This window comes from Lissotriton vulgaris, chromosome 3_2, assembly GCF_964263255.1.
Source record: "Lissotriton vulgaris chromosome 3_2, aLisVul1.2, whole genome shotgun sequence".
Taxonomy (NCBI): domain Eukaryota; kingdom Metazoa; phylum Chordata; class Amphibia; order Caudata; family Salamandridae; genus Lissotriton; species Lissotriton vulgaris.
In genome coordinates, this window is record NC_141690.1 from 40,643,854 (window position 1) to 40,664,856 (window position 21,003).

The following is a 21,003-nucleotide window of genomic DNA, read 5'->3' on the forward strand; positions in this document are numbered from 1 at the left end:
CAAATCAGTCTGTCCCTGGCCCAGTGCATCATGGGAACAGGGCAGACTAAACTACCAAGCCAATTCTTCACCAGAAAGGAGACAAGCTACCGGGGACCGGTTTCTGGCATTTCAGCCTTCTTCGGCCCGGCTTGCTTGAATCCTGATGGAGCAGTGAGAAAGGGACTCATGTCTGAGTATACCCTGCCACACCTATAGTGGCCAAAAACGATTTACAAAAGGGGGTGGTGATGAACAGAGTGTCTGAGTTAAACAGACCACTCTTACCCAGTCCAAAGATCAGGGCTTGATTCATCACCGTTATTTATCTCACTGCCCCATCCCAGCTCAGAGCCTGGCTATATGCAAATCAGTCTGTCCCTGGCCCAGTGCATCATGGGAACAGGGCAGACTAAACTACCAAGCCAATTCTTCACCAGAAAGGAGACAAGCTACCGGGGACCGGTTTCTGGCATTTCAGCCTTCTTCGGCCCGGCTTGCTTGAATCCTGATGGAGCAGTGAGAAAGGGACTCATGTCTGAGTATACCCTGCCACACCTATAGTGGCCAAAAACGATTTACAAAAGGGGGTGGTGATGAACAGAGTGTCTGAGTTAAACAGACCACTCTTACCCAGTCCAAAGATCAGGGCTTGATTCATCACCGTTATTTATCTCACTGCCCCATCCCAGCTCAGAGCCTGGCTATATGCAAATCAGTCTGTCCCTGGCCCAGTGCATCATGGGAACAGGGCAGACTAAACTACCAAGCCAATTCTTCACCAGAAAGGAGACAAGCTACCGGGGACCGGTTTCTGGCATTTCAGCCTTCTTCGGCCCGGCTTGCTTGAATCCTGATGGAGCAGTGAGAAAGGGACTCATGTCTGAGTATACCCTGCCATACCTATAGTGGCCAAAAACGATTTACAAAAGGGGGTGCTGATGAACAGAGTGTCTGAGTTAAACAGACCACTCTTACCCAGTCCAAAGATCAGGGCTTGATTCATCACCGTTATTTATCTCACTGCCCCATCCCAGCTCAGAGCCTGGCGGTGAAGGCAGTAGAGCGATGGCATCAAAAACACGGGTATCTCACAGGAAATGAAGTAGTAGGACCAATGTAGCGTGAGGGAGCCCTAGGCATAATAGCTTACTGCTATCCTGTAGGCTTCTGGATGGGAACGTCGACCTACCAACCACACACTCCCACACGCAGGCCCAGCCAATTATTGTATTATTAGCGAAGGATGCCACTCAGCAATTGGGCCGTCCTCCGTGAATGTTCAGAGCAGTAGCCGGATCACCAATCTGAGCGGGGAGGCTATTCCACCACACCCACTAAAGTTGGATACAGCATGGCCACCAGTTGCACTTCACCCTGCCACTCGCCGAGCTCCACCACCAGTAAATGCCACCCAGTGGCTCATTCCCACCAGGAGGGAGTGGCTGCACATTATCGGATCATCTCTCCTCCTAGACCTAGGTCACACCAGTGTGAAATCCCAGCAGCGAAGGGCACACCGACACAGTCACAATACCGGGCAGCCCCTCACAACTATATTAGGCGCTACCGCAGACTGCGATCCGTCCACTCAAGGCCATCACAGAGGGCTGCCGCTTCCACAGGTCACATAATAGTCCTGTAGCCACCCAACTGTCCCAACACCGCCCTGTGCCTCAATCCTTACTAGGCAGGTACGGCAACGCAGAACAGGATCTTCGGGCCCAGATCTATCACTCCCAGGACACACTCGACAGTGCCTCTATCATGTGCACCAGCATGTTTGGGCATCAAGCTATGTGCTACTCGAGCATCGCCCAGCAGCTCCTAAGACCTTCACGCACGTTCGGTCCTCCAGCTTCGGCGTCCCCTGACTCCACGGGTACAGGGCGCAGCTCCCCGCTATGGACCACAAACTGCTGATTTTAACTTGCTGCTACCGTGCAGGTACTTATAACGCAGCAACTTCAAGGAGTAATACCGGATATCATGGGCTTTTGTCACAGCCTCGTAGAGCTATCTCCCTGAGCTGCCATCTTGGCAGAAAACAGGCCATGCCCCCCCCCACCGGAACCAAGCTTTTAAGCTAAAATGTAGACACTGTTAAAAACGCATTTCGTGACACAATATTATAATTAGAAGCCCTTTTTTTCTCTTTTTTTTTAAAAGAGTAAGTAATTAGTAAAAAAGCATTAAGCAGATACGAACAACTCAAATTCCTATGGGCATAATGGCGGGTTTAAGAATATCCAATGGGTGGGCCACAACAAAGTTAAAAAAGAGATACAGCGAAGACAATGGGGGCGTAAGTGTCATACTTTAAAATTCTAAATGCCTCTGCACAGAGCACAGAACCTAAAATCCTGCAGAGTTGGATGAGCCAGCGCTGTCTAGCTAATTTATAACAAGGACCGAAAAAAAAAATGTAGCTCTAACTCTTACTTACAATCGAGGTAGAGTTTTAGATAATTTGTTGGAAAAGGCACGGAGTGGTAGGGTCCCATATCTGAACTGTGCATATAATTTCCTAAATAGGATTGGTTGAAGGTCATCCAGGAAGGGTTCTATGATGTACTAGTCTCTGATTTTTAGAAATACAGCTGTCAAATATCCTAAGATCGAGCTTTCCTGGATAACAGTAAGTCTGTACCTCCTGTAGGATTTAACCAATTCTAACTGCGAAATTAAGGGGCATGATTCTTCAGGATTGCTTCATAGGCCCGATTTGCCCAACCTATAGCAAACTTCCTTTATATACACAAACCAAGGTATTTTACTGACACCCCAGAAACATAGTAGCTTCTTTAGCTCTGATCGAAATACAGCCAGTTCCAATGTCACCCATAATTTATGCCAAAAAGATAAGGGTCTAAGACCGATCTCTTCCCCAATAGACTTACCGCCATATTCATGAAAATCGGCATTTGCGATTCTGAAATAGCGAAAAAAAGCGAATCGCTATTCAGAAATCGCAAATCCGAATTCATGAATAATTGCGATTAAAAAAAGCAATTCGCACGTGATCGCAAAATCCGATTGCGATCCGATTGAAATTGCGATTAATCTCAGAATAATCGCAATTTCCGCCTACCCGCGCCTGGACTGCGATCTCGCAAATAGCGATATCGCTATTTGCGATATTGCTATTTGCGAGATCGCAAACTCGCGAGATCGGGAAAACGGGAAGTCGCATTTCGAGCACAGTGATGACATCACAACCAGGAAGCTGCCGGTTCCCACCACCATTTTGCACATTGAGGCAGAGAGAGAGGGAGCACATTGGAGAGCTGCAGCTCATCTTGGCAAGTACACAGATCCACAGATCCACAACCCTATACCATGGCTGAGGAACCTGCACCTGGGACCAGCAGCTCGTCTGGGAGAAAGAGAAAACTGAAATTCTCTGAGCAGGAGCTGGAACACCTAATTGAGGGGGTTGTGGCCAACCATGACCAACTGTTTGGTGCTAATTCACGGAGGGTCCCAGAAATGGAGAAGCGGCGCATATGGCAGGGGATAGCCTCAGCAGTGAACTCCGTGGGAGTGGCGGCCAGGTCCCTGGAAGAACTTAAAAAGCGGTGGTACGACCTCCGAGGCCGTGCCAAGGAGAAGGTGGCGGCGCGCCTTGGGGAGTCCTCGGGCACAGGAGGAGGAGGACCAACGGTACCACCAAACACCGCCATGGAGGACCAGGTTGAGAACACCCTGGAGAAGGAGGCCTGTGTCGGTTTCACTACACTGGACTCATCCCGCCCCACCCAAGACACCCAAGGTAAGTGGCATGCGACTGCGACCCTGCCCCCTATGGATGTCCATGACCAAATAGGCTCCCCCAATGTCCCATAGGCATGCCATAGTTGCACATCAAGGAATGTCCTGAAGCATTGTGGGAGATGTAGTCTGGCCACAATGTTGTAGTACCACAATGCAGCCAGACAGGTCCCAATGCACACAAAGCCACTGCCATTCAGGGAATGTCACCCAGCATGCATGTAGCAACTGCACGTCTGCCAGATGCATGCAACTAATGGTCCACCACTTACCCCCACAGGTGGCGATACCAGTGACAGCTATAGGCTGGAGATCGATGAGGGCGTCCTGGAGGTGGAGGTGCCAACACCATCCCAGGCACCAGCCCCTGCCGCTGCATCTACACCAGCAGCAAGTACCACCAGCAGCGTCCCCCCTGCAACTGGTGCAGCACCCACATCAACTGGCATGTCAGCCCCCATTGTGCCTCCTGCCACCGCTGCTCCTCCCAGATCCGCAGCCAGGGCAGTCACTCCTGTGCCCCCTGCATCAACTGCTACTGCCACACCAGCAAGCACACCCCTTGCGACTGGCTCACCTGCAACACCGGCGGTCTTACCCCCAGCAGCTGTCGCCTCAACATCCGGGGCTGCGCCACTGTCCACTCAGCGGCCAGCCTCACAATCAGGCCAGCAGGGCAGGCGTGGCAGGTCACACCAGCGCTCCACAGCAGCTACCAGGCGGGCCAATGCTGATGGACTGGCGCGGCTCAGCGTCGAGAGACGGATGCTGCGCATTCACCAGCGCCAGGCTCAGCAGCAGGGAGCTATACAGCTCCAACTGCACATGATTGGGCGCAATGTGGCATCTGTTGCAGGCCACATGGGAGGCATGAGGGCAGACCTGGCAGGTGTGGGAGATGGAATGGCCCGCATTGCTGCAGCCGTGGAGGCCAACACCCGTGCCATGTTGAGAGTGCGCAGTGGGCAACGCCGGCGCCACCGCCAACTATTGACCCGGCTTGGCACTTATAGCAGGGCAAGTTATGTGTCGGCAAATGCGACATCTCTTTTGGCGCGGCGCTGTCTGACCCAGCAGCACGCAATCATCCAGTGCAGCAAGGACATGACAAGGGTGCTGGAGACCCTCACCACGGCCGTCGTTGCTCTTCACCCTCCACCTATTCCATCTATTGTGGGGGGTGATGATGCGAGTGAGGGGGCGTCCAGCCTCAGCTCACAATCTGCCTCCCAGGCCCCACCACCCACCCGCAGCACCAGGACCCCCCCATTGCCTGAAGCCCCGGAGGAGGATGCCCCTCAGAGGCGCTATGGAGGAACGCGCACTAGGCGCACCTAGATAACTGCACCTAACCAATGGCACAGGCTGAGGTCAAGCCTGCCATGCAGTGATGCACAGCAGTATGGCGTAATACTGTTTGTTGGACTTATTTGGACAGAAACCTTATATTTCATTTTGTGAATTTAACAAATACATTTATTTTGCTACTCACATTAGCGTTGTGTCATCATTACATTTTGCATGCATTGTTGATTTGTGGGGTGATGGAAGTGGTTGTACTAGAAACTGTTCACTGTGATGTGGTTGCGACGTCTGTGCCCTTCTGCTGGGTTCTCCCCTTGTGCATGGCGCGCATGTGCAGGTGGCCGGTTGTCCCCCTCGGATTCACTGCCAGAGATGTCAACAGGTATCCGGCGCTTGGTTGCAATGTTATGTAGTATTGCGCAGACAGCCACAATGCGGCAGCACTTTTCAGGACTGTAATACATGGCCCCACCTGTCTTGTGCAGTATACGGAACCTGCTCTTGAGCAGGCCAAATGTCCTTTCTATGCAATTCCTTGTCCGTATGTGTGCAATATTGTAGCGCCGTTGCTGGGGTGTAGCAGGGTTGAGGTATGGGGTCAGGAGGTATTCACGGAGGGCGTAGCCACTGTCACCTGAATGAGAGGAGCAGATGGTGATTGCCTGTGCTGCGCTGTTACATCTTTGCAATGTGACATTTCAATCAAAGTGTACTTACCAAGTAGGTGTCCTTCCCCAAACTCTCCCCTGACCAGTCGTGTGTGGAGTCCGCTGTGCCGGAAAATGAATGAGTCATGGGTACTCCCTGGGTACCGTGCGACAATGTCAGTGATGTATGTCTTGGCATTGCAGACCATCTGGATGTTGAGGGAGTGGTAGCACTTTCTATTGCGGAACATATACTCCATGCCAGCTGGTGGGCAGATGGCGACGTGGGTACAGTCTATACATCCGAGCACATGTGGAAAATGGGCTACATTGTAGAATTGTAGCTTGGTCATGTCCAATTCCTGTTGGCTGGCGGGGAATTTGATGTGACGGTGTAGCTGGGTGAGCATGGCGTCAACAAAAGTGTGGAGGCAGCGTGACATGGTGGGCTGGGATATTCCCCCAGCAGCCGCTACTACCCCCTGGAAACTTCCGGAGGCCAGGAGGTGCAGGCTACACAATACCTGCACATGTGTAGGCACAGCATTGGTACGGCTTGTTGGGTGCTGCATCAGGGGGTCAAGGTCCTGTATTAGCTGCATTATCATTTCCCCATTCAGCCTGTATTTAGCATATATCTGCTCTCTGGTTTGGCCCAGCAAGGTGACCCGCTGGCGGAATATCCTGTCCTGGATCCTGCGTCTCCTCCGTGCTAATCGGTCTAGCCTGCGACGCCTCACCACCATGTACATTCCTGGCATTGTGGGACTCCTCATGCTGCTGCTGATGTAGGTCCTTATGTGTGATTGGTCAGGCCAGTACCTGTTGGTGATAGGACAACGGTTTTTTAAAAGTTTTTTTTCCATGGCTTTCATGGTTACCACCTGCTTTGAGTTGTCCTTATTTTGCGCGGTGCCAATTGCGATTTTTGGGTTTTTCGCTAATAGCGATTTTTCTTGAATACCGATTGCGATTATTTTGCGATTTCGCTATTATTTTCACAGAATCCGTGTTGTGTCGCTATTTCCGATTCGCTAATGCTCAGCGGCCGGGATTCTGCGAATATATTAGCGAATTTGCAATTATGTGTTTGCGAATTCGCTATTTTGTTGTTGAATGCCGATTGTGGAAATTGCGCCCGCATTTGCATTTTCGCAGCGATTGCGGGCGCAATTTCACTTCATGAATCAGGCTGTTAATGCCCAAGTCCAGGCATAGAGGGATCAGGAGAGTACTAAGTGGGAGACCTAATGTCTGCCTCATAAAATTATTCTCTCCCAGGCTCAGGCTACGGTATGCAACCGTTACAACGCAACTTTTACCACGCATACTGTTACAACGCACACCATTACAACGCAGGATCCTTTACAACGCATACCTTTACAACGCATGACATTACATCGCAGATACTATTACAACGCATGCCATTACAACGTAAGTATAGGTAAGTATATCATTTTATTTAACCTTTTTTAAAAATTACCAAAATATTAAAAATAAATTAAATACATTAATTAAAGTAATTTTATATATAGTTTGGGTTTTGGGGTACAGGGGTATTTTTAGGGTTCAGGGCTAGGTTTGGGTTTTGGGGTACAGGGGTATTTTTAGGGTTCAGGGCTGGGTTTGGGTTTTGGGGTACAGGGGTATTTTTAGGGTTCAGGGTTGGGTTTGGGTTTTGGGGTACAGGGGTATTTTTAGGGTTCAGGGCTGGGTTTGGGTTTTGCGTTACAGGGGTATTTTTAGGGTTATGGGCTAGGTTTGGGTTTTGGGGAACTGGGGTATGCTTAGTGTTCAGGGCTGGGTTTGGGTTTTGGGGTACAGGGGTATTTTTAGGGTTCAGGGCTAGGTTTGGGTTTTGGGGTACAGGGGCATTTTCAAGGTTCAGGGTTGGGTTTGGGTTTTGGGGTACAGGGATATTTTTAGGTTTCAGGGTTGGGTTTGGGATTTGGGGTACAGGGGTATTTTTGGGGTTCAGGGCTGGTTTTGGGTTTTGGGGTACAGGGGCATTTTTGAGGGTTCAGGGCTAGGTTTGGGTTTTGGGGTACAGGGGTATTTTTAGGGTTCAGGGCTAGGTTTGGGTTTTGGGGTACAGGGGTATTTTCAGGGTTCAGGGTTGGGTTTGGGTTTTGGGGTACAGGGGTATTTTTAGGGTTCAGGGTTGGGTTTGGGTTTTGGGGTACAGGGGTAATTTTAGGGTTCAGCGCTGGTTTGGGTTTTGGGGTACAGGGGTATTTTTAGGGTTCAGGGCTAGGTTTGGGTTTTGGGGTACAGGGGTAGTTTTAGGGTTCAGGGCTGGGTTTGGGTTTTGTGGTACAGGGGTATTTTTATGGTTCAGGGCTGGGTTTGGGTTTTGGGGTTAAGGGGTATTTTAAGGGTTCAGTTTTATAAAAATACTTAAATTAAATGAAATAAATTTATTTTAGTAATTGTAATATTTTAAAAAAAGTATATATATATATATACTTTTAAAATTACAATGACATTAATAAAAATGCATTTAATAAATAAAAACTATTAAATATTTATTAATTACATTTAAAAAAAAATATATAATAATATAAAAAAATAATATACTTACCTATACTTACGTTGTAATGGCATGCGTTGTAATAGTATCTGCGATGTAATGTCATGCGTTGTAAAGGTATTCGTTGTAAAATATCCTGCGTTGTAAATATTGCGTTGTAATGGTATGTGTGGTAAAAGTATGCATTTTAACGTCATACATCCTCAGGCTACTGGCAGAGTAATAGCCCCATAGTGCTGCCCCGTACATTGTGGCATCCACTGCTTGTACTTTATAGATTTCCGCTAATGGTCCCGTTGGTTTATGGGTAGATGTTCTGAACAGTTTAGCAATTCCCCCTACAGTCTGAGCGAGATTAAGGCTTGCTTTGGCCACTTGCAGCCCCCACTCCAGGTTTTCTGTTAAGGTGACACCTAAATATTCAAAGACCGACACTCTTTCTGTTAAGGTGCCATTTAGACATGGTTTGGGACTAAACTTGTTAATTGGATTGAAGGCCATAAATGTGGTCTTCTGTGTATTAATCTCCAGCCCCCGGCTTTTACAGAAGGTAACAAAACTGTTGAGAATCCGCTGGATACCCATAGGCGACTTAGAAAGTAAAATAGTTTTGTCAGCAAATATCATTTTTGGGAATTACTACCGGAAACCATGGAGGCATCATTGTCCTTTGTCGTGCTAAGTTGAGCAACCAATGCATTAATGAATAAGGTAGGTGCGAGCATGCACCCCTGCCATACTCCTTTATTGATCGGAAAATGAGGGGTTAGTTTGCCACATTTTATTGACCTCACTTGAGCAAAATTGCCTTTGTCTTATCTCATCAAAATGCTAAGGAGGTAGGGCGGATCTCCAGGTCTCTAAGTACACCCCATAATTTGACCCTGGGCGCCAAATAAAAAGCAGTCTTGAGATTCACAAAAATAAGATAGAAGCTGCCACACTCTATCCTCACCTTTTTCCAAAATAAAAGTTGAAGTCTAAATATTTGGTTGACGGTAGATGTGTTTTTTCTGAATTAGACCTGCTATGGGCTCAGGATCTCTTGTTCTTCCATCCACACCTGAAGACGGTTGAGAATAACCCTTGCAAGCAATTTCTGTATGACATCCATCAAACTGATCGGCCTGCAGTTCATAAGCAGAAGGGGTGAACCCTTTTTAGGTACTGGGACAATTTCTGCCCCAACCCAAGTTTCAGGATGGCATTGAATTATGCCCATAAGTAGGGTTCCCATTTTTTGGTTCTGACCAAAAAAGATCCGCCGGTAATTTATCCAATCCAAGTGCTTTACCAAGGGGGAGCGTATTTATTGCATTTAGTACTTCAGTCATGGTGATCCCAGAAGCCTCTGCCTGGCTGATCCCTGGGAAAGTCATAGAAACTTAGTTAATTTGGCCCGCAAATTCCTTGATAGTATATAGAGCCTTCCATACTTCAGATGCTATATTTATATTAATATTTCACATCTGTAAAGCGCACAATCACCCGTAAGTGTCTCTAGGTTCTGGGGGCTGTCGGGAAGATTAAGCAAGCTATTGCCCAGAGTCACATGGTGCTTGGCTAATCTTGCGCCGGTGCCAGGGATCGAACCGTGATCCCCAGATTCCGGAGTCAGTCGCCCTAGCCGCGGTGCCACACCTCTTCCCTTTGCTCAATAGCTGACTTCCCTTCTCTGCCACCTGTACTAACTATAGTGCAGAAGGCCTTCATATCTTTATTGGATAAGGCAGTTTTGAGGGCCTCCCATATGTCCAATTCACAGTTTTTTATTGCTTCCTGAATGCTATGTGTGTACAATACACAATTCTGTTTAATTCTGTGATTATCCTTAGCTTTAATAGCTTCTAACAGACCCTGTTTGACTTTTAACATTTGTCGTTAAACCAAGATTGTTTCACCTCTTTCATTGCCCTATATGATACCACTGGATAAAATATATCTGCCAGATTGGATGTTAGTTCTACGTACAGTTTTGCAACTCTCTCAATAGTTAGGGACGTGTCCTCTATAACTGTGGCCTCCTGCATTTCTAAAAAAATCGGAATTACTGATTGATATAATGTGGGCAAATTTCCAGATGACTCTTGGATTAAGGCCCGCCTTATTTTCCTTCTATTGTTTGAGACTATTAAACCACTGCCTGAGGATGTAGAACTAGCCTTATAATTAGGATGGCCCAGGTCCGGCATCTTCCATTCTATGGCCACAGAGAAGGGGGTCCCCACATCAATACAAGGCAGGTAGACGGGGAAAATACAGATCAGGGCAGAGGAAGATACCAGCCTGTATATTCAGAGTGGCCTCAATAGAGCTCCAAATATGTTTATACTAGCCTCGAACCACAAAAGAAAATCTTGACCAACTAAGTAGAAAAGTAAAAATATATATATTTTTAATTTTTTAAGGACAATGAATTTTCAAGTTATAAATTTAATCAGAATGGCATAGTTACAAATAGTTCATAACTGTTCAATAGAAAAGATAACACAACATAAATATAAAACAGAATTGTATCCTCACCATGGCCCACACAACAAACCACACTCTCATATCAACAAGCATACACATACATACTTCTCACATCAAGACTAGAGCAACAAATACATTCATATATCACTCCGCAGAAATGTTAAGATCAGCGATCAATTGGGAACAGTTGGAATATTCTCCCAAATCATTTGGTTGGTCCTCAGGTGATGTAAATGCAACTTGCGTTTCGGTGTGAGGCCCCAGCCAGGGCTACACCTTCATCAGGGCGGGAGTGGATGGAGGGGCACAGGGTAGAGGAGCATCTCTCCTCTAAGGGCGTTCCGGGTGACCGACTCAGCGTTAGAGTGGGCCTCTATTTGAATTAATCACGCTCATGAAGGGGGAATTTCAATACAGGCCAGGCAGGCTCCGTATCGGGACTTTTGCTATGGATTAGGCATCTTTAGAATTTTTCAAGCGCTCAGGAATTTCAGCGTTTTTATTGAGATTTCTTCCTAATTGTGGCTTGGTGCAGATAACCGGAGCTCCATTGGAAGATTCCAAAGTTGTTTCCGCACTTCCCCCGCTGGTGGGGCGCTCGAGTTCCTTGGCGGTTGCCAGAGAGAGCATGGTCAAGGCGTTAAGGTCGCTGTCATGCTGCATCAAAACAGCGAAGTCAAGGACCCTTTGCAATAACTTCGTCTCCACTACAATATAATCCATTAGGGATGATTGGCCTAATCTATTAAATGTTGGCTTCCCCGGAGTATCCGATTTTAAATGGCCATTGCATACTCTAAGGGAGTGAGTCAATGTAATTGAGATAACCTGGAGTACCAGTGGGGCCCAAGCCTTGACAGGTTGAATTTGTGGATCTGGTATAGCCTTTGCTGGGGGTTGTATTAATTGGATCAACAAGGGGTTCAAATTGACAGTTGAAGTCGCCACCAACTATCAACCACGTGCTTGTGTCAACTGTAGGGATAAAAAGACTCAGTTGATCTAGGGTCACATATTCCTGAGTGAACTTTACGGGCCAAGAGTAACATTAACAAAAGCAATTTGTAGCTTTGAAGACAAGGAAAGTACTGCACACTGGATATCATTAGACAGGGTAATTAACTGCTCGGCCCTGCAGCCCAAATGCGAACCTACCCAAATAGTTAAACCCCCAGATGGTCTTCCCCTTACCCCTGAAGTAGTAGGAAGATTAAATGAAGCCAACCCCACCCTCAGAGGATCTTCCCGTACCCAAGTTTCCTGGAACTTTCATATATCGTATTGATCTACAAGAAACCCCCAATCTGGACAGGACAGTTTCTTTTTAAGTCCAGCAAAATTCCAGGTGTTCCTAGTACTTCTACCCCTACTCCTACCACTATTGGTAACTGATATTTCTACTTGATGGTCCTTACGTTCTGCCTTTGATTTTCTGGGTAACCTCTGGCTTCGAAATTTCTGAGCTGAAATCAGTGTCACTGCTTGTCATTCTATCACCTCCAGGACCCCAAATCTGTTGTGTACTGGTATATTGAAGAGCAAGGGTCTGGGAGGTGCATGCCAAAGCCCAGTGGCTGCATTATGTAATGGTCATCTGCGTGCTTCTATGTTGATGTACGTTCCAGATGGCATTTGACATTGAGTATAAAAATAATCCAGTGCAAAGGGCCTATTCATTGTAAAAGACTCATGGTGGCATAATTTCTGATTAAGTAGGCCACAGACAATTCTTTGTATTTTTGTTTAAGTTTATGATGACTACACAATCCCCTTGCATTGTTTTTTGTTGGTTTCCCACCCAGTCTACTCTGCGGACTAATAGGATTTCCCCAGCCCTATCATAACTCTAACTGCATGTGCCTCCCTAGCCAAACAAACATTTGTTCCTGAGGTCCAGTTGTGTTTCCCTCTGGCCACTTTTAATTGCGGGTACTCCTGTCAGTATGATTACGTGAGAAGAGGGGGTGTAAATGTATAGTTGGTAAGTTTACTGCTTTAGGCCTGCCAATTGTAGCTTCCTCCCTCCTTAACCCTCCCCCACTCTTGATAAATCCAATCTATTTCTAGCCCTAAGCCTCTTGGGGGGTACTGCATTTTTTATTCCAAGCTCATCGATGGAGCTCCTGTCTGTCTGGTGTCTGTTGTTGTTTGGATGCCTTGTGACCTGGGTTGTGACAAGGTATAGATTCCTCTGCACACCGAACCCATCCCGGGGTGTAAAAATTGGGCTGTCCACCTGGCAGCTCAAATCTTTCTTAATAACGTGTGTGTACTGGATTTTTGTTCAGTAGTCCATAACTGGTAATGCGCGACCTGCCAGTAGCTCGATAAGTTATGTTTTACTCTGTTTCGGAGCTTCCTACAGGGTCATGGGGAGTTGGGGGCAGATTTATGAGTTCTGCCGCATCTCTGCAAATCAGCAGGGATGCGCCAGAACTGATGCGTCACGCAATTCCCTCCTTGTCGCACCACAGATGCGCCGCATTTACAATGCGGCACACCATGGTGCAAAAAAGAGCAGATGCGTGATGCATCTTGTGGTGTACGGGCGGCGCATTGCTGGAGTAGCATCGCAAGTGCGACGCAACTCCTGCAATGTACAGAGGCCACCCATACATAACGTGGTGCGCCACTCCTTACGCCTGCTTTAAGCAGGCGTAAGGATTTGACGCAGCAGCCTCGTAAAACTGACTCAGTGAAATCTTGTAGATTTCCCTGCGTCAGTTTTACGGGGCTTTCCTACGAGGGAATGCCCACCCTGCGACAGAAGGCCCACATGAAACCTGACGCAGGTTTCATGTGGCGCAGGGCTTTACAACGTGACGCATCTGCCTAGATGCGTCACGTTGTAAATAGGTCGCAGGGATGCGCCCCGTTTCCGCCCCGTTGCGTCACGCAACGGCGGCGTAAACGTGGCGCAAGTCCGTCATAAATCTGCCCCTTGGTATCTTTGGAGGAAGGGCTTTCAAATTGCCTTTTGCTTTATATACCTTACTTTGCCGCAGTGTTTCCGATGATGACATGGAACATTTTGGGGCAGATTTATGAGGCCGTTGCGCCTCTCATTCCGCAATTGCGTCACTTTATTTTACGCAACTGTGGCGCCTCTTTGCGCCCTATTTACAACGTGACGCATCTAGGAGATGCGTCACGTTGTAAAGCACTGCGCCATAAGGAGGCGTTCCTGCGCAGGGGGGGGCGTTCCTGCGCAGGAACGCCTCCTGAAAGTGGCTGAGTGAAATCTATGAGATTTCACTCAGTCACTTTCAGGGCAATACTGCGTCAAAACCCTGCGCCTGCTTGAAGCAGGCGTAGGTCTTGACGCAGCATTGTGCACATGGTGTACCCTCGAGCCTTGCTGGAGCTGCATCGCGCTTGCGACGCAACTCCAGCAATGTGCCACATTTCCGGCACAGATGCGTCACGCATCTGTGCCGTTTTTGCATCATGGTGCGCCGCATTATAAATGCAGCGCACCATGGGTGGTGGAGCTGTGGCGCACTGTGGCGCACGTTAACTGGCGCATCCCTGGGGATGCGCCAGTTAACATAAATCTGCCCCTTTCTGTCTTCACTTTTATAAAGCTGTAATGCAAACTGCCACAGGTATCACTCAATGCAGAGTCTGAAGTGTTTTGGGAGCATGTGCACAATGGGCAGGCTTCCTGCATGCCTACTCTTCCGTTATTCTGCCTGATTTCAACTTGGACGCCAAATGTACATCAGCAGCTCTCAAAAACTCAAATGAATAACTCGCCTTCCCATCATGGGTTTATGTTGTTCTTGCACTCTCTTAACTGATGCATCTACTTACAGAATATTTCCTGCCAACTTGAGTAACATTCAGTCACACACTGTTTTAAGTTTAAGTGGTTTCCACCTGTGATCTTGCTGTGATATCATGGGTCAGACTCAGCAGAGAGACGAAGGGACAGAAAAGATGCCGGCCACAGACTGAGCATGCCTTACTGCTGCTGTTGCTTAATGACTACTGCCAGGTCCATACAATTTCACGAGCAGTGAGAGAGTGACATCCCTTCTCTGTGACAGTGAGGTCTTCTGCTTGATTGGCTGGTAATTATTTAAAATGTTGCTTAAACAATGTAATATCTATTCCTTTCTAATACAAATGAGTCATTGTATTACCATCTCCTTTGTGCCCTTAATGACAGTTAGATGAATCTAAGCTGTGACTGGTAGCAGCAACTGGTTATCATTCCTCATTTGCATATTTCTATTTCCTGGTAGTAGCTAGCATCATTTAATCTAGTGTTTGTCTTGTTTTCACCTAAACAATCATCAGACGGATAGGGAGAACCACTTAATGAACAAAGGCAAAGACATTGAAGGCAAAGAAGAGAATATGGGGTAAAGAGGTGCTACTGAGAGCAAATAAGAAAATAAAATAAAAAAGTAATATATTCAAGTGGCAACCACTACTTCGACCTCTGGTCGAGGGGAACACGTTCAATGGTTCTTTTGAGAGGGCAAATAAAAAACAGAAATGGTTTTTCTCTTTTCTTCATGGCAGAGAAAATTGCAAACCCAAATGATCTCTATTATCAAAATGTAGTGTTTGTATAACAGCCATCAAAGACGAGGGTTTTTATTGGACCTAGAAATTTAGCACATGCCTCAAAGTTAGTTGAATTTCTTCATAGGAGTTTAAGAAAAACAAGGACAGTGAACTTTGAAAAGTGAGGACAAGAACCACGAAGAATGCGAGAAAATATCTTTCTACAGTAGTATTAAATTCAAAATATTTTAAACAATTCTCTCTTGCTGCCCTACCTGTAATACTGTGGGGCTCTCAGCCCCCATGTAGTTTTTAGTAATGACATGGACACAGTATCATACTGGGTAGAACTGGCCCAGGGCACGTGCGCCCAGCCTCATTTATTACCAGGGTCACATGTCCTGTGACACCTGTGTTGGATGGATATGAGGTGGAGTGTAAGCCAGACTTCGGGCAGTGGCTGGCACAAACAACAACTAGAACAGTGACCAGCATGTCACTAGAGGGCATATTACCAAGGGTGACGATAGGCAATAATTCTATCGCTCTATTAGCAAGCTGTTGCTAACGGATGTTAGCGACAGCTTTTAGGCGATAGCGAGTGGTTTGGGGCCCGCTTTGCATGTCAGCGATATTTATCGCTAATGACATGGAAAGTTGGCGTACCCAACCTGTTAGCGACTGAAAGCAGTCGCTAACGTCGCTATCGCCTATTAGCAAGGCAGGCGTAGCGATGGAAATATTTCCGCTATCGCCAAAAACGAACGCCTGCTCAGACCAATTCTTAGCCTTGTTATCCAATGGGAGGTGGATAACATGGCTAAGAGCATTTCGTCGCTAATGCGTGAATATCGCTGTATTCTCAGCAATATTCACACATTTCGCCGCTATCGACGGAAAATTTATTGCTTTGGAGATAAACGTTGCTAATAGCAAGTTTTCTCAGCGATAAATTCCGGCGATGCTCAGCGATAAAAAAATCGTCGCTAAGCCTATTTAGCGATAAATATCACTACTTGTTGGTAATATGCCCCTACATCCCTCCCAAACTTTATTCAAACTAGAACAACAAAGTCCAACCTGTGGGAAAGAATAAAACAATAACAGAAAAACTGAGTTTATTCAGCTGCATGCAGAAACAAGACAATGGTACAAAGGCAGCTAGGATCACCAATTCTGCTTCATAAAGTTCAGTGGTTCCCTGCGGGTCCTGTCCTCCTCTGACTCAAGGCAAAGAAGTTGACACCAAAGTCTCTCAATGTACAGTTCTCTGTGACGGTTCAGGTGGAGTGATAGTGAATCTGGTAGATGTCACGTTTTCACTAACCATTCCTGGATGTTCTTGCATCTTCACAAAGGCACAATTGCTTCTAGCGACAGAGTGGTGGAGTAATTACAAACATCCATCTCTCACTAGGATGCTCCTCCCCAGGTGGTCTCATGGGATATCCCTGAGGTACACCTCACTAGGCTTCCACTGGACTGTACTAGATGTACTTTGCCGTGTCACTCCAATGCCCCCCTCTAGGTTTGTGGAGGAAGTGCTACGAGTCCCACCTTCAAATCCCTCGCTCCACATGGAGGGAAGTTGTTTCTTGATAGGATTACTTCTGCCACCTAGCACAAGATCTTCTTTCTGGGACCTGTAGAGGAGTGGCTGTAGACTCATGTCTCGTGGTGGGACTCGCTCTCACCGGCATTCCTGAAGCCTTTGCCCCTGGGTCGCCACGGTGTGGTGTGGAGTGGTTGGATCCTCTTCTAGACCCCACAACTGACGGCACTCAGGACGTCCAAGCAGTCTCACTTTCTTACAATCTTCTCAGACCTTTCTCGGTCCTCTTCACTGACCTCTCCTTGGTCCTCTTCACTGACCTCTCCTCGGTTCTCTTCACTGTCCTTTCCTCAGTCATCCTCTCTGACCTCTCCTCATTCATCATCACTGACCTCTCCTTGGTCCTCTTCACTGGCCTCTCCTCCGTCCTCTTCTCTGACCTTTCTCAAGTCATCGCTTCTCTGAGCTCTCTCAGGTCACCTCTTCTCTGACCTCTGGCAGGTCATCTTCTCTCTCTGACCTCTGGCAGTTCATCTTCTCTCTCTGACCTCTGGCAGGTCATCTTCTCTCTCTGACCTCTGGCAGGTCATCTTCTCTCTCTGACCTATGGCAGTTCATCTTCTCACTCTGACTCTGTCGGGCTCCGGCCCTTACAGTCAGTGTCGCAGGTATAATCTTCTGCACACTTCTCTCTCCTTGAGCTCTCCGTCCTTCATCTGAGGGTTCTCTGGCTTCAAGCGGCTTGCACATTCACTACTTCCACCTGCGGTTGTGTTCTTTTGCCACTGGGGGTGCATGCTGCACACTTTCTTTAGTCTTTCCAAGACTTACTTCTTGGGGCTGTTAGCCTGTACCACCCTTGCCCTCCGGGCGGCATCAGCTGCTTCCTTATTGCTGCAGTGACTACCCATGGCCAATAGGCGTCACTACAAATCTCCTTCACAGACCCTGGCAGCTTTTCTGCATAAAGTTTCCTTCAGCGCTCACTCACTGATTGAGGGTGTAGTCCTTCCTCCACACGTCACATGGCAGTGTTGAGGGGATGTCTGCCACTTCTCTTCATGCAGGTATACTTTCCCCATCAGCATTGATCCGCAGCAGCTGTCCCTGAGGGGCATCACACTTCAAATCTCACTGTCCTCTTCAAAATACTTTTTCCTTTTCCTTCTGGTGCGGTTGCTGAGTGAGGGCACTCGGTGTTAGTGGTTTAATACCTGTGGGTCTGGCAGCTTTTCTACCTCTGCTCCCTATTTCACCAGGACCAGAGGGAGTTAGAGCACCACATTCAGTTCCTTCACAACACTTCCCAGCAGGTGTTTTGGGGTAAATACTTCTGTGTTCAGCTTTCCTGGCATGCATGTGACTGCTTGTCCATCATTCTTCTTTGTTTATAGGCCCTAGCAACCTTCCCTGTGCTGGGGGCCATTTCCTTGCGTGCTCACTGTCTTTTTCAATTTTTTTCATTTATCTAGTGCAGTTCTGCAACATTGCCACTAGGTGGCACTGTCTCATTTGTCTTGGGCTCCATCAGCTTCCTAATTGCTACGGGCCCTTTCTCTGTATCTCACCCTCTCACCCGGCGTTTTTCTTACGGTGAGGGGAGCCTATCCCCGGTGCTGCTGGTGGCCAAAAGGTGGATGCTTGGATCAAGTGGGCGGAGTGTCATGGCTCACTGGTTAGAGGCGGCAGACCCGGAAGCAGAGGACGGGCCGGGACCAGGGTTCAATTCCCGATGCGGCAGGGCCGAGAACCAGGGTCAGCGGACTTGATAATTCTCGCCTCATTCCTACTCTAACCAGGGATCACACTCGGCAACTCTGGGCATTAGCTTGCCTCATCTCCACAACGGCCCCCCACAAACGCAGGGGATGCCTGGTTTCACCTTGGAGATACCCAGGAGAGAACATCTCACAGGGAAAGCCAGGACGGGTTCCCTTAGCGGTTTATAGGGCCTGGACGCCTCTGGGTAGCAGTGCGCTTTACAAGACACACACATTTACATTTACATTTACATTTTCTGCCCTTTTCTCAGGCCGGTGCGGGTCTCTCTTCACATCTATGCACCTGGCCTTCCTGAATCCAACGCTCACCTCTGCTGTGGGCTGGGCACTATCTCCTCTGGCCACTGCCCACCACATGCAGCAGGAGACTTCCCGTCAGATATCAGCCCTTCCTCTGCATCATAAGCATTTTCCTTTAGGGCCATGCAGGGGGACGAAATGCATATTAGGTGTGTAAGGGAGAGACACAACTTCCTCCTCCCGACTTCTCGGTTTATTTCCCTGCAGCATAGTGCCTCATACTTTCCTTGTTTGTGCTAGGCCCCTCACTTAGGCAGCAGCAGTCTGTCTTGGTAACGGGCCACGAAGAGCCTCGCCTGTGCCGGCACTGCCTTGTCCAGCTCAACACCACTCCCTAGCAGAGCGAAAATCATTAATTCTGTTTCATTGTTCCAAGCCAACCCAGACCATGATAGGTTGTTCATTGTTCAACATTTGGTCTGTTGGTGAACATTCGTCCTCGAAGTTTCCAGAGAGTAAAATTGCTGAAAAGAATATAGAAGTTGACGAATCTTTGTTCTTGTACAAAGGGTTACTGTTGTTCAGGCAGTACATGCCAAGCAAAAGAGCTAGTTATCACATAATGATGTACATGTTTTCGGTAAGCTCCACTGGTTATGTGTAGAGTAAGAGAATATATTCCAAAATAAATCCACAATAAATCCTGCAGGTTAACCTTCCTTGTTAGGAGTTAGTGATAGAGAAGAAGATTGTATCAGGGCCGCTCCAATGTCACCTTCATTTCGGTTATTATCTTTATATAGAAAATGTTTATACAGGAGTCCAGCTCTTAGTTTGAAAGCACTGCCAAGGATTCCTCCAGGAGCTTGTTTGTAAGAAACTTTAAAAAGACTAGAGCAGTGCACTGCAATGAACTGCTCAATGTCACATTTTCAGGCAAGCTGCAAGTGTATTATAGAGTGAGCGATAAACCCCGCTCTGTTGGTGAATTTCGCAGAGCTTTGTCCACGGCAAGCTATGCCTGTGTGATGAGTGTGAGCAAGAAAATCTATTGCAGTGACAAGTTCTGCCATGATTTTTCAACAAACGCGGTCTCAGCAGGTCTCTAACATTCACGCCGAGAAAGCTGCCACTCTAGTTGAAAATCAAATCAAGCAGGGAATAGAAGAATAGTTCTGTTCACTCTGGTTTTACAGCATGGAACAAGCGCCTGGTGCTAAAAATGAGCACAAGCAGCCTCCGGGTGCTAAAAATCAGCACAAGCAGCACAATGCGCCAAAATTCCTCCACTCGCGTATCTCAGCTCACTATGGGGCATATTATCAAGGGGGTTTATCTCCGCTTTTTTGGCTTTAAAAGCCAAGAGAGCGGAGATAATATTATCTCCCTATTACCTAGCTGTCGCTAACACCAGTTAGCGACAGCTAGTAGGAGATAGCGACCATCTTGGGCCCCACTTTGCATGTCAGTGATATTTATCACTAATGACACGCAAAGTGGGCGTGCCAAGATGTTAGCGACTGGAAACAGTCGCTAACATCGCTATTGCCTATTACCAACTTTTGGAGATATTCGCGCTAAGCGCGAATATCTCCAAAAACTAACACCTGCCATGAGCAGTTCTTATCGTCGTCAACAAAGAGGGAGTGTGATCAATGGATCAACCGGGCACCGATTACCACCTCAAAAGGGAGGTGGAAGGTCCAGTTACAGCGTGTGCCCGTGTGTAGTGTACTCAAACAACAAGCGGGGTTGCTGAACCGTTCCTAAAAAGAGGAGAGGGAAGGAGAATGGGCTGTACCATAGGGGTATAATATCACCCTTGGGCATCCATTAGGTTGGACATGTTTGCCTCACACACCCCGAAGGATGTCATGCTTCATCATCGGCGGTTGCTCCTCGTCGGGGAGGCGGTGCAATCCCCGACGGGCTCACCTCAAAGAGGGGCTCTTTAGCGGAGATCTTTTTGTCCACTTGCCTGTTGATGAAGTGTGGGTATGTGGGCTAGGGCAATAGTATCCTAAAAAAGTAAGTTTAAAAGATAGTAGAGGGTCCCGGAAACAACTTTATTCTGGAGGTCCTCCTACTATCATTAAGAAGGTGAAGTTTAGTTTGTAAGGTCACGGAGAGTTACGTGCCGCGTTTCAAACTAAACTGTTGTGATGGTCGGTCAACATGTTTCTCGCTTGGGTTCTTCCCGCGATTCTTCAG